The 14,601-nt window shown below is 50.5% G+C and overlaps 1 protein-coding gene and 1 long non-coding RNA gene across 3 annotated transcripts in view; one reads left to right on the top strand and one right to left on the bottom strand.

The window, feature by feature from the left end:
* The window catches only part of LOC115098026, an 81,467-nt gene extending 67,152 nt beyond the window's left edge, over positions 1 to 14,315 (bottom strand). Inside the window, exon 1 of the long non-coding RNA XR_003858393.1 lies at positions 14,266 to 14,315. This is a non-coding gene — a long non-coding RNA (uncharacterized LOC115098026). The remainder of the gene's footprint in view (positions 1 to 14,265) is intronic.
* Positions 14,316 to 14,397: 82 nt separating this feature from the next.
* The window catches only part of MAJIN (membrane anchored junction protein), a 165,046-nt gene continuing 164,842 nt past the window's right edge, over positions 14,398 to 14,601 (top strand). For both annotated transcript variants that reach the window (XM_029613450.1, XM_029613452.1), the window contains exon 1: positions 14,398 to 14,495. The gene's annotated coding sequence lies outside the window, so the exon portion shown is untranslated. The remainder of the gene's footprint in view (positions 14,496 to 14,601) is intronic.

Genomic DNA, 14,601 nt, shown 5'->3' with positions numbered 1-14,601 from the left:
AATTGCGATGGAGAAGGTACAGAGAAGGGCTACCAAAATGATAAGGGGAATGGAACAGCTCCCCTATGAGGAAAGACTAAAGAGGTTAGGACTTTTCAGCTTGGAGAAGAGACGGCTGAGGGGGGATATGATAGAGATGTTTAAAATTATGAGAGGTCTAGAATGGGTAGATATGAATCGGTTATTTACTCTTTCGGATAATAGAAAGACTAGGGGGCACCCCATGAAGTTAGCATGGGGCACATTTAAAACTAATCGGAGAAAGTTCTTTTTTACTCAACGCACAATTAAACTCTGGAATTTGTTGCCAGAGGATGTGGTTAGTGCAGTTAGTATAGCTGTGTTTAAAAAAGGATTGGATAAGTTCTTGGAGAAGAAGTCCATTACCTGCTATTAAGTTCATTTAGAGAATAGCCACTGCCATTAGCAATGGTAACATGGAATAGACTTAGTTTTTGGGTACTTGCCAGGTTCTTATGGCCTGGATTGGCCACTGTTGGAAACAGGATGCTGGGCTTGATGGACCCTTGGTCTGACCCAGTATGGCATTTTCTTATGTTCTTATGTTCCATTTCTTTAGTCACCTAATCAAAAAAATAAATTAGATTTGTCTGACAGGACCTTCCCCTGGTGAACCCATGCTGCCTCACATCCAACAATTCTCCTGACTGTAGATAGTTCACTATCCTTTCCTTCAGCAGAATCTCCCTGAGTTTTCCCACCATCGAGTTGAAGCTATCTGGTCAAGAGTTTCCAGCCTCCTCTGTGCTCCCACTCTTGAGAAGCGAGACTACCACTCCTGTTTCCAGGGATCTATTGAACAGATCATGCAGCGGACCCACCAACATGTCTCTGAGCTCCCTCAATATCCTGGGATGACCCTCATCCAGCCCCATGGACTTGTCCACTTTCAGTTTTCCTCTTCCCTTCTCTTCTGTAAATGGAGTTTCATCTGCCCCATCTCCATCTATGGTCTTGTCAACCAGCAACAGTCCTTCTCCAGGGTCTTCTTTAGTGAACACAGAACTGAAGTATTTAATATTTCTGCCATTTCTTCATCTCTCTCCACACAGTGCTCCTTGTAACATTTCAATTTCTCTATACCATGTCGGGCCTCCCTTCTTTCTCTGATATACCTGAAAAATAATTTTGTCTCTTCTCTTTACCTCTTTGGCAATTCTTTCTTCTGCTTGACATTTTGCTTTTCTGCTTTCCTCCCTCATTTTTAACAGATATTCTTCCATGTGTTCCTTTTTTGAGACATTTTATACTTCTTGAATGCAGTTCTTTTTGCCTTAATTTTTCAGCCAACTCCTTAGAGAACCATATCAGTTTCATTTTCCTCTTACTCTTCTTTACTTTCCTAACATATAGATTTGTTGCCTTTGCAATAGCTCCTTCTAATTTGGCCCACTGTTCCACCTCACCCATTTTCTCCCAGTCTTCCAGTTCTTCCTTCAGGTACATCCCCATTTTGACAAAGTCAATATTTCTGAAATTCAAACCTTGGGTCTTGCTGTGACTTCTCTGTATTCTATTTGCAATATCAAATCATATTGTCCGATGATTACTACTGTTCAGGTGAGCCCCTACCTGAATATCAGAGACATTATCCCCATTAGTAAGCACTAGATCAAGGATCACACCCTCCCTCATGGGTTCCATTACTATTTGTTTGAGCAGAGCACCTTGAAGGACATCCACTATCTCTCTACTTTTTGTAGATTCCTCAGAAGGGATGCTCCATTCCACATCCGGAAGATTAAAATCTCCAATGAGCAACACTTCTCCCTTCTTTCCCAACTTTTGGATGTCCTCGATCTGGTCTCTGTCCAGTTCATCCATTTGGGTTGGAGGCTTGTAGATAACACCAGTAAAAATGGAAGCACCATCTTCTCTTTTTAGGGCTGTCCATAATGCTTCTTCTTTACACCACATGCCTTGCAGTTCAGTTGCTTGGATATTATTTTTGACAAAAAGAGCTACTCTTTCCCATTTTCTGCACTCTGTCCTTCCTTAACAAGTGATAGCCTGAGATGGCCGCATCCCAATCATGAGACTCAGTGAACTATGTCTCCGTAACACAATCCAGTGGGAGCACTGAGAGGAGAGGATCACCTTGCTGGTGGCTGAAAGGAATCAGTAAGTTTTTGCTTGGGACATTGTCTTTTTTAAAAGTATTGGGGCAAAGTTAACTATTTGGGAATATTATTTAGTGTGTTTGTGCTTTTAATAGTCAGTAAGGCAGCGAATAAACAGAAGTTAGACTGTTTGTATTTTTAAATAGTCAGTCTGCAAGGCAGCTAGTAAGCAGAAGTTAGAGTGTTTGTATATTAAAAAAAAAAAAAAAAAGTAGCCAGAAGCTAGAAATAAGCTAGGAGCAGTGTATATCTAAGTAAAAAGGTTGAAAAGTTCAGTTCAGTTACCTTGGAAAGGTGTTGAGGTAGTGAGATTTGGTTTGATTTAGGTACCAACATTTGTTAATCAAGAGAGCAGTGAGTCACTCTGGCTGACTAACTGAGAAATTTGTTGGAGCTCAGAGCCATTAGGTATGCACTGAAAGTTCCTAATGGGCCAAACCATAATGATACATACCGACAATCAAGTAGCAATGCTCTACATAAACAAACAAGGAAGGTCAGGTTCCTGGACCCTTTGCAGGGAAGCCATGTGGATATGAGACTGGGCCCTCCAAAATTCAATATTACTAAGAGCAACCTATCTACCAGGTGTGGACAATACGTTGGCAGATCGCCTCAGCAGAATTTTTCACCCTCATGAATGGTCGCTGAACCTTGCGGACAAGATATTCCTCCACTTGGGTTACCCTTGGATAGACCTTTTCGCAACGGAACACAATCGGAAAGTCCCATCAGATACAGACAGGATGCTTTCCTGATGTCATGGTCTCACGGTCTTCTCTATGCATTTTCACCAATTCCTCTTATATCAAAGACATTTCAGAAACTGATACAAGATCGTTCACACTTGATACTCATAGCTCCTGCTTGGCCAAGACAACCCTGGTTCGTCTATCTAGTACAGTACTCTAAAATGGATGCTTGGAATCTAGGTCAAGATCCAAGCCTCCTGACACAGGAGGGAGAAACCTTCCTTCATCCCCTCCATTCCTCCCTTCACCTGACAACATGGATGTTGAACCCGAGATCTTAAAAGGTTTCACTCTCTCAGAGAACATTCAACACATCATCATAGCAGCTAGAAAACCCTCAACTAGGAGAAATTACTCCTTCAAATGGAAACGATACATTACCTGGTGCCACTCTCAAAAATTACCAACCTTTTTTTCAGGGAGGCGCGCTGGGCTTGTCCTGGCGCGCCGAAGGTAACCAAGGGTCGAGCGGCGCGAGCACATTACGAAGTGGAGGGGTAGGGAAAGAGGGGAAAGCCCAGGGGACCAATGGTGGCGCTGCACGTTTGAATTGCAGCGTCACCATTGGTCAGGGGGTTAGGGATATAAGCAGGGAGAAGGGGGGGGGGGGGAGCAGTTGAAAATTCAGAAGCGGAGCGGAGGCTGATTTTTGGCTTTGAGCTGCTGCGAATTTTCAACTGCCTTTTGAGGTAATTTTTTCGTGGGCCACGGCGAGAGAGCGATGAAGGGAGCCAGGGTGCAGCCTGCACCTAAGCCGGCGGGGGTGAGTACTCGGGGAATACGGGCCCGTAACCGACGGGTTAGAAGGGTTTCAGGCGGCGCTCCAGCCTCTCCAGGGGCAGCAGCGAGCGTGGGGACTTCGGTAGTCCCCCCCCCTTCGCAAATTGCTTTGTCCTCCCCTGCTGCAGCGCCAACTGATTCTGGGGAAAGCGGTCCTGAGCCATCCGCTTCCCCCCGTGCCGTCAGCCCGAGTCCCAGCTCTCCCCGCCCGGTCGGAGCACCTCTCCTCCCGAGCCTGCCCATCATATTACCGTCGGGTGTTTTTTCACCGCGCCGTAAGTCCGATGACGCCGCCTCCTCGATGAGTGGGGGGACAGGCAAAGCTTGTCCGCGGGCTGCAGCGGGAGGTACAGGTGTTGGCCCGACTAGAGCGCCATTTGCGCCCCGCATTCGCAGAGGTTTTTCCCCTCTGGCGCGGGCCTTCAGGGGCAGTGAATTTCCTCGCCAAAAGGGCGCGCCATTTTTGAAAGGGAGGAGTCTGGGGCTTGCCTCCCCTACGCCTACCGGGTCCAGGGCAGTTTTGGGCAGTTCGGGTAAGGGCAGGCAGGGATTCAGAGGGCGGAACGCGAGACCCAAGGGTAGACCAAAAGGGCCCTTTCCTGAGGGGGGTGGTTTAGACCTGGGAACCGGGCAGGAGGGGAATGATATCCCTACTAATGCCCCCCCTCTCCTTACTCAGGCTTCTGGCCCGGGAGCTACCGCGGAGCTAATTGCGGATATCCTTAGCCACATGGCCAGGTCTGGGTATGGTTTCCTGCCGCGGGAGTCTAGGCAGGGTGACGACACGAATGCAGGCATAGGAGGGTGGCCGGGGGTACTGAGTTCTCAGATGGGGGAGCAGGTTTTTCCAGAGGGTGGGAGTACTCCTCGGGATGGTGGTATGGGTTTGCAGTCGGGCAGGAGGCAAGCGATGGGATATGCACAGATGAGTGTGTTGCCTGCGCCACAAGCGGCAGGGGGTTTGAGGCAGGACAGTGTTAGGAGTTTTTTCGCAGATGACGGGGGAGACGACCGGCCGGGACCGTCCAGCAGGGAGGCTTGGAGGGAGCGTGCGGACACAGCACGCTGGCAGGACAAAAGGCAAGGGACGCAGGGAGTGAGAAGGACACCGACGGTGGGGACGCCTGGCCTGCCATTAGCATCCAAGGACAGTAGCGCGTTCGGAGGGGAGCACACACAGGTAAGAAAAAACTGTTGCGGGAACGTAAGGTAGGGAGAAAGAAGAGGAGGAGGTCGAATGTGGCTACAAGTTCAAGTTCATCGTCATCCTCTTCCTCATCTAGCGAGAGTCTATGCAGCAGGAGGGAGGTTTTAGCGGAAGGTCCCAAATGTGATGTAGGGCAGCCGGCACTGGCATCGCTTACGGAGTTATGGGAGGAAGTACCTACTAGGTTGGTGAGACGCATTAAAAGGAGGAAGTTTATAGATATATTTAAGTTACTTGAAGGAAGGCGGGGAGGGAGAAAGGCATCTAAGAAGGATAAGAAGCGTCGCGAGAAAGAAGGGTATGGGCCCAAAATTGCTAAAAATATAGTTAATTGGGTTCGGGGGTTCCTGCGTCTGGCCAGCCTAGTCAGTCATTTTGATCCCTCCCAATATGGAGCGTTGCTATCCTACGCGGATAGCATCCTGGGGGCGTTCAGGGATTATGAAGGTTGGGCTTGGCTCAACTATGATGAGAAGTTTAGGGATAAAATGGCGGGCAATAAATATATGTCATGGGGTTCGCAAGACATTCATCTGTGGCTTACGCAGATGACTAACAAGAGTTCAGGTTTTGGTAGGGGAGGGGCACCCAAAGCGGGAGGTGCGGTTGTTTCGGGTTCGCAACCGTCGACTGGGAGCAAGGGCTCATCCTTTCGTACGGGGCCCTTTCGGAAAGGAGAATCAGGAGTCAAGGGAGTTGGGGGGGGGAGTGGAGACGTATGTTGGAGATTCAACAAGCTCACTTGCTTGTTTCCCGACTGCAAATTCAAACATGCCTGTGCAATGTGTGGCGGAGGGCACTCCGCCCTTAAGTGCCCACAGGGGCAAGGGGGTTTGGGTGGTAAAGGAGCCAAGTACCGTATTTCCACGCATATAACCCGCGGGTAATGTGCGTTTTTACCTACCCCGCATGCCCCCCGCGGGGTATAAACGTGGGCGGGTTATCCAGAAAAAATTTTACAACCAATAAAGTTTCCCGACTCTGAATAGGCTGCAGCTGAGAGGAGTCCGTCCTATCCCTGCGCCCGGCCGCTTCCTGATTGGTCGCGTGTTAAATCTAGGCCGCAGGCGGGTGGGCGCTTGTTCCAGGCGGCGGCGGGTGGACGCGTGTTAAATCTAGGCCGGGTCGCACAGGCGCGCATTCATTCACTGCCGGTGGGGGCAGCCCCCACCGGCAGTGAATGAATGCGCGCCGAAAGCAGCTTGTTCCAGGCGGCGGTGGCGGGTGGACGCGCGTTAGTTCGAGGCGGGTGGTCGCGTGTTAAATCTAGGCCGGGTCGCTCAAGGCAATCTAGGCCGGGTCGCTCAAGGCAGTCACATGCCGTGACGTCACGGCATGTGACTGCCTTGAGCATCGAATCGCAGGGGTCGCATTCATTCACTGCCGGTGGGGGCTGGGGCAGCCCCCACCGGCAGTGAATGAATTCATTCATCCAGGCGGAGGAGCCGGCTGCTTTCAGCTGCCGCTGCCGGCTGCTTTCGGCGCTCAAGGCAGTAGCGGCGAAAGCAGCCGGCTCCTCCGCCTGGATGAATGAATGCGACCCCTGCGATTCGATGCTCAAGGCAGTCACATGCCGTGACGTCACGGCATGTGACTGCCTTGAGCGACCCGGCCTAGATTGCCTTGAGCGACCCGGCCTAGATTTAACACGCGACCACCCGCCTCGAACTAACGCGCGTCCACCCGCCACCGCCGCCTGGAACAAGCTGCTTTCGGCGCGCATTCATTCACTGCCGGTGGGGGCTGCCGCAGCCCCCACCGGCAGTGAATGAATGCGCGCCTGTGCGACCCGGCCTAGATTTAACACGCGACCACCCGCCGGCCGTCTCGAACTAACGCGCGTCCACCCGCCCCCGCCTGGAACAAGCGCCCACCCGCCCGCGGCCTAGATTTAACACGCGACCACCCGGCTCCCGCCGCCCGCCTGGACCCACGCGGCCCTCCGACAGGTATTTAAAAATTTATTTTTTTTTTGAATTGCGGGTTATATGAGGAGGCGGGGTATATTAAAACTTTTTTTCATAAATCTTGAAAACCTGCGGGTTATGTGTGTGGGCGGGTTATATACGTGGGCGGGTTATTGTCGTGGAAATACGGTAATCAATGTTTGCTTTCGAAGGCTGAAACGCCTATAAATGTGGCGGCCTTAGTGGATGGTTTAAGAGCCTATCCGGACAAGGGTGCAGCTTTCATGTTGTCTACGGGTTTTACTAGCGGTTTTATCATTCCGTACACGGGTCCTGGGGAGGGGGGAACCAGGAGGAACTCTAGGTCGGTTTCTAGGAGGGCGGACGTTGCCCGCGCAAAGTTACAAGAGAAAATAAGCTTGGGGAGGATAGCAGGGCCTTTTCGCGCTAGACCTTTTGAGCATATGCATTTGTCGCTGTTAGCGGTTATCCCAAAAAAGGTTCCGGGGAAATTTCGTTTAATCCTTAACTTGTCATACCCAGATGGTTCCTCAGTTAATGATTTTATTCCGAGGCACGCTTGTGCTGTGAAATATGCATCTTTCGACGAAGCCCTGGCTTTGGTGCGTAAAGCGGGTCCAGGCGCATGGATGGCTAAGGTGGACATCGAATCGGCGTTTCGGTTATTACCAATACATCCGTCATGTTTTCCTTTGCTGGGCTTTTCGTTCGAAGGTTTTTATTTTATTGATCGTTGTTTGCCTATGGGATGTGCGGTGTCTTGCGCCTTTTTTGAAGCTTTTAGCACTTTTATTCATTGGGCTACTAAGTGCTTTATTGGCTGCGATGACTCGTTGCATTACTTGGATGATTTTCTGTTTGTAGGGCCCAAAAATTCTGACGCTTGCCAACAGCAACTCTCAGGTTTTTTACAAACGGCGGGATACTATGGGGTACCGATAGCGGCTGACAAAACGGAAGGGCCAGTTGCGAACTTAGTTTTCCTAGGAATTGAGTTGGATTCGATATCAATGGTGTCCAGGTTGCCAAGGGATAAACTTGATCAGTTACGGGAGGACATCAGGGTGGTTCGGGGATCAGTTAAGGTTACGTTGCGTCAGTTGCAATCCTTGATAGGTTCCCTTAATTTTGCGTGTCGTGTTATCCCAATGGGTAGGGCTTTCATTCGGCGTCTGTCAGCCAGGACGGCGGGGGTTCGAGCGGGGCATCATATCATCAGGGTCACCAGGGCTGTGCAGGATGAATTGGCGGTCTGGGAGAGTTTTTTGCAATCTTTTAACGGTATTCGTATAATCCCAGAGGCAGAAATTTCAAACATCGATTTGGAATTGTTTTCGGATGCAGCGGGTGCTACGGGTTTGGGGGTGTATTTTCGTGGGAATTGGTGTGCGGAGCGCTGGCCTGTACAGTGGGTTACGGAAGGGGTAGTCAAGAATATTACTTTTTTAGAACTGTTTCCTATTATCGTTGCATTAACCATTTGGTGTGCAGAGCTGGCGAACAGACAAGTGATTTGGTGGTGCGACAACCTGGGGGTTGTTCAGGTTGTCAATAAGCAGTCCGCCAAATGTCCTAGAGTTTCAGCTCTGTTGCGCGAAATGGTTATGTTGTGTTTACGATGGAATGTCACGGTAAAAGCTAGTCATGTGCCAGGGACGTTGAACCTTATTGCGGATGCTCTCTCTCGTTTTAAGTGGGAGGCTTTCCGCGCAGAGGCACCTCAGGCGAATCAGCAGGGAGTACCAGTCCCAGAGCATCTATGGGATCTTGGAATGAAGAACAGTGGAAGTTGATTCGGCAATCGGTGTCTCCGGCTACATGGAAATCGTACAGTGCAGGACGGAGATTAGTTTCCTGTTTTTTGTTTAATAGGGGTTGGGATGGAGGGGACGTCCGTGAAGGTGAGGTAGTCCAGTTCATCCTGTGGGCCAGGTCTGAAGGGTACTCTTTGGCATCAGTTAGGAGGTATTTAGCGGGGTTCGTTTTCTTTCAAAAGCTGGGGGGATGGGGTAACCCAACAAGTGGTTTTCTAGCTCGAAAAGTGTTGGAGGGCTGGAGTCGGGGCGCCGGGAGTAGTCCGGATATTAGGCTGCCCATCAGATACAGGGAATTGCTTACGATAGCCGACAATCTATGTTTCGTGTGTAGTTCTGAATTTGAGTTGGTACTATTTCGCTTAGCTTTTGCATGGGCATTCTTTGGAGCCTTCAGAGTAAGCGAAGTGGTTGCAAGAACAAAATTGCAAGGGGATGTTTCGGGTTTGTTACACACGGACGTGCGAGTTTATGAACATAGAGTGACTATCTATGTTCGTAGATCCAAAACGGATCAGAGGGGCAGGGGGGCGTGGATTTCTTTGATTCGGGCGAATAATGCTGTAGTGTGTCCAGTAAGGTTGGCGCTGGCCTATTTACGGGTGCGGCCGTCTTGGGCTAAACAATTTTTGGTACATGAGAATGGTAGTCCGTTAACCATGTATCAATTTTCTGCGGTCTTGAGTAAAGTTGTGGGATATTTGGGGTGGGATGTTCGAAGATATACTTCACATTCATTTCGCATAGGGGCTGCCACGGCGGCTGCGGAACTGGGATGGTCAGAGCAGAGAATACAGGCTCTGGGGCGCTGGAGGTCGAAGGTTTTTAGGGGCTATGTTAGGAAATAGAAAGGGAGGTGAATCAAGTTGAATGGTCGGACCACGATGGTAATGCTTGCATTTGTTTTTCAGCATCGGTTGGGGTGGAGCTGAATAGCGAATGTGCTTGGATCGTGGGCCATTCTTTCGTACATCGAGCGCAACGGTGGGCGAGACAGAGGCCGTACGGCGAGAACTTGAACATTGATCCCAAAAAATTGTTTGTGCATTGGTTTGGCAAAGGGGGATTAAGGTGGGGGGAGTTGCGTGCATTCCTGCAAGGCAAAATAGGAGAATGGGGGGTTCCCAGCCTAATTGTGTTACACCTAGGAGGCAATGATATTGGAAAATTTACGTGTAGGGAGTTAATTTCAATAATGAGGAAGGATTTGGCTTGGTTAATGAATTGCCTCCCTCACACCAACTTCGGTTGGTCAGATATCATAATTCGGCTACGGCATGGCGATGAGCTGGTGTGGCGTAATGGTGTAAAAAAGTTGAATAGGCAAATTGGGAAATGGTTAATTAGGGAAGGGGGATTCTGGATTAGACATACATGGTCGTGGGAAGTTTTGAGTGGTTACTATTTGGGAGATGGGGTTCACCTGTCTCAGGTGGGAATGGACTTATTTAATGATGCCTTGGAGGAAGGTTTGAAGCAACAAATGATTAGTTAATGGCCACAGTGGGGGAACAAAGGCAACTAGTTGTCTTTGTTAGTGGCGGAATAACCCGAGCCAGATTTATAATGTATTGTTTGTAATTGCCAAAGAGATGTTGGAGGGGGGGGGAAATGCTCGTGTAGCGTGGGGGCTGCTACACGGGAAGGCCTAAAGAGCAAGAGGGGGCCGATGCTCAGGCCGCACGCTTACTCTCGCTGGTGCCGTGGCGGGGTAAGCAGGGGGGGGGGGGGAACAACACCGGTTTACCATTGGGCCGCGATGGTAAGTGAAGAGAGGTATGCGGCAGACGAAGAGGAGGGGGGGGGTGGGGGGGGGGGGGGGGGGGGGGGGGGGAGTTTGGATTGATGTTAATTTAAAGGCTCGGGTTAGGTTTAATAAACTGCGGCCTTTGATTTCAATGCCACACTGTTGTCATGTCTAATTTGTTAAACGAAATAAAGGGGGAAGGGGAGCATTAGTGGGAGCGGCTGGTCTCGAGCTCCTTTGTTAAGGGAGGCGCGCTGGGCTTGTCCTGGCGCGCCGAAGGTAACCAAGGGTCGAGCGGCGCGAGCACATTAAGAAGCGGGGGGGTAGGGAAAGAGGGGAAAGCCCAGGGGACCAATGGTGGCGCTGCACGTTTGAATTGCAGCGTCACCATTGGTCAGGGGGTTAGGGATATAAGCAGGGAGAAGGGGGGGGGAGCAGTTGAAAATTCGGAAGCGGAGCGGAGGCTGATTTTTGGCTTCCCTCCCTCCCTTATAAAAACAAACAATGTTTTAAAATGTGTTAAAATGGTTTTGTTACAAATATGTTGAAGTTTTGGATGTTGTCGCAGTATTGGCGGAATAACCCGAGCCAGATTTATAATGTATTGTTTGTAATTGCCAAAGAGATGTTGGAGGGGGGGGAAATGCTCGTGTAGCGTGGGGGCTGCTACACGGGAAGGCCTAAAGAGCAAGAGGGGGCCGATGCTCAGGCCGCACGCTTACTCTCGCTGGTGCCGTGGCGGGGTAAGCAGGGGGGGGGGGGGGGAACAACACCGGTTTACCATTGGGCCGCGATGGTAAGCGAAGAGAGGTATGCGGCAGACGAAGAGGAAGGGGGGGGGGGGGGGGGGGGGGGGGGGAGTTTGGATTGATGTTAATTTAAAGGCTCGGGTTAGGTTTAATAAACTGCGGCCTTTGATTTCAATGCCACACTGTTGTCATGTCTAATTTGTTAAACGAAATAAAGGGAAGGGGAGCATTAGTGGGAGCGGCTGGTCTCGAGCTCCTTTGTTAAAGTCCTCGCAGATACTGACCTATTTACTTCATCTTTCTAAGTCAGGCTTGACCACCTCATCAGTGAAGGTACATTTAAATGCCATAGCAGCTTATCATGAAAAACTAAATGGTATTTCCATAGCCTCACATCCTTTGATAACTCATTTCATGAGAACTCTTCTCAACCTCCACCCTTCTCTTTGAAAACCTCAGATTCCCTGGAACCTAAATATAGTTTTATCACAATTAATGAAACCTCCATTCGAGTCTCTTCTCATTTAAAATACCTAACTTGCAGGTCGATCCAGTATCGTCTGCTCGAGGATTGCCCGTCTGTAACGTGCTCGTAGCGCACAATTCGGGCGCGCAAGGCAATTCGGCGATACAGTCTCCAGTTTCACGCGTCCGTATCGCTTCTGAAAACAGACGCATAACCCTTTCCGCACCCGGCATGTAAATGAACGAAAAAGCTGTATAATGAAGGAATTAGCTATTCCCCTGCGATACTGTAACGGGCGCTGATATTATCTCCTCCGTAACCCGCTGTTCTGCCGCGGCCTTAACCTGCTAGTTTACCGCCTCCCCCTAGTAGGAGTTAGTGTAGTGTAGTGTAGGGTAAAAACATTGCTTACCCGCCCTGGTCCCGTCCGGTCTCCTGCAGCCCCGTCCGGACCGGACGGGGCTGCAGGAGACCGGACGGGACCAGGGCAAAAAAAAAACAAACGAAAAAGTAGCAAGGCTCGGGCCTGCTATGGTAAGTGTAAAAAGTGTAAAAAACAAAAAACCTGTGTGTTATATAAAAAAAAAAAACAATTTTAAATACCTGTCAGAGGGCCGTGGGTCCAGGCGGCCGGTGGGCAGCCATCAGCGGCATCCGGTAGTCCCTTCTCCCTTTCTCCCTCCCTCCCCTGCCTGGATGAGCGCCAAAATCGCACGGGCGGGTCGGCAGCGGGAGGGGGGGGGGGGGGTCGGCAGCGGGGGGGCGGCAGCAGGATCCGGGAGCGGCGGGTAGGCAGCAGCGGGGTCCGGGGGGGTAGCGGCAGCGGGGTCCGGGGGGGGCAGCGACAGTGGGGTCCGGGGGGGGGCTGCGGCAGCGGGGTCCGGGGGGGGGCTGCGAGATCCGGGGAGCCAGCAGCGGCAGCATGTTCGATCGAGCAGGCAGGTAGGTGGCAAAGTAAAGATGGCCGCCTGCACGGGAAAATCGTGCAATTGGCCGCTGAAGACGTGACGTCACGACGTTTGGCGTCACGGGGTGTGACGTCACGTCTTCAGCGGCCAATTGCACGATTTTCCCGTGCAGGCGGCCATCTTTACTTTGCCACCTACCTGCCTGCTCGATCGAACATGCTGCCGCTGCTGGCTCCCCGGATCTCGCTGCCACCCCCGGACCCCGCTGCCGCTGCCCCCCCGGACCCCGCTGCTGCCTACCCGCCGCTCCCGGATCCTGCTGCCGCCCCCCCCCCCCCGCTGCCGACCCGCCCGTGCGATTTTGGCGCTCATCCAGGCAGGGGAGGGAGGGAGGAAGGGAGAAGGGACTACCGGATGCCGCTGATGGCTGCCCGCCGCCCACCGGCCGCCTGGACCCACGGCCCTCCGACAGGTATTTAAAATTGTTTTTTTTTTTTATATAACACACAGGTTTTTTGTTTTTTACACTTTTTAAACTTTTTTACACTTCCTGGTGCCTGTCATTTCAAATGTCATTTGAAATGACAGGTACCAGCGCACCCAGGTTACTGTACAGGCGCTGTTACAGCGCCTATACAGTAAAATGGGTTGCGCGGGCATAACCCTTCCCTAACGCTTCACAGCCGCGGCATGCATTTGCATGCGATTAGAGGAGAGTATCGGGGAGTTAGTGAAGAGAACTGTGCGTGCGGGGAGGAAGGGTGCGCCTGACACTACCTCACTGTTTTTACCGCGGCCTTACTGGATCGCGCCGTTGGAAGGTAGTTTTTCTAGTCACAATAACCTCAGCTCGCAGAGTGAGCGAACTCCTCACTTTGGTTAACTATTCTCCCTACCTAATTTTTTCATGATAAAGAGAACACATCCAAAGTTTCTACCTAAAGTAATTTAAATTTTCCATATAAATCAGAGCATTACACTACCAATATTTTTCCCTAAGCCACATGCTAACAAAAAGGAGTCTCAACTCCATACTCTAGACTGCAAAAGAGTATTAGCGTATTACAAGCAAAGAACTCAGAGCTTTTGCAAATCTTCGCAATTATTTATATTTTTCAACCCTAACTCATTTGGGATTGCAGTTTCCAAAAGAATTATATCTAACTGGATCTCAAACTGTATTCAATTCTGCCATAGTTCATCACAGACTCCTCTATCCCGATCAGTTTCAGCACACCAACTCCGGAAAAAGGCATCTTCTATCGCCCATCTAAAAAATGTTCCAATGGAAGAAATATGCAAGGCTGCAACTTGGTCTTCAGTTTATACCTTCACAGCTTACTACCGCCTAGATCGCCCAACATCTTCCGACAGCATGGTCGGTCAAGCAGTTCTATCTTGTATTTTATATCAGAAAACCACATCCACTAAGGAATAAAAAAGAAAAAACAGCTACCAATATATACCAGCAAGTATTAAATTAATGCTTGTTTCCATCTTGGTTTTCTACTCATGCTTGGGGATTCCTCCCCCCGGCCCAAAACCCCACTCCATAGGCTGGGCACTCCCCGAGGAAGGACCTCACCAAGGCTGGCTTCCCTGAAGCGCAGAACCCTAGACCCAGGATACCGGAGCTGGGTGCCCCAGCCCCGAACTCAGTCACCCTTCCTAACCCCCCGCCCCATCTCCCGACAACTAGTTTCCCCACTCAAGAAGCCCGCACGCCCTGACCCACTTCATGCAAGGAAATCTCCCAATGCCCCAGACACTTACCCTCACCTCGGATACTTTCATTACGCCATCATCTCCCCGAAGGCTTGCCCCCTCCGATAAGTGGGACTTAAAAAAAAAACACAACAACTCCGTCTCGTTCCCGCCTCTTTGGTGAGGAAATCCAAAATAGCACCGACTGACGTCATGCAGCGCTAACGCTCGCAACGTGAGGAGGCCATAATACTGATAAGACTTCAGCCGCCGGCATTTTGGATTTCCTCACCATCGAGGTAGAAACGAGGTTGCATTTCTCCTTTTTAAAATTTGAAGGCTTCACTATTAGAGGGATACGCTTTGGGCGTTCTCTGGTGTTGGGGGAAACTAGTATGGGATCAG

The sequence above is a fragment of the Rhinatrema bivittatum genome, chromosome 8 (assembly GCF_901001135.1).
Source record: "Rhinatrema bivittatum chromosome 8, aRhiBiv1.1, whole genome shotgun sequence".
NCBI lineage: Eukaryota > Metazoa > Chordata > Amphibia > Gymnophiona > Rhinatrematidae > Rhinatrema > Rhinatrema bivittatum.
This window is presented reverse-complemented; position numbering and strand designations above follow the sequence as displayed.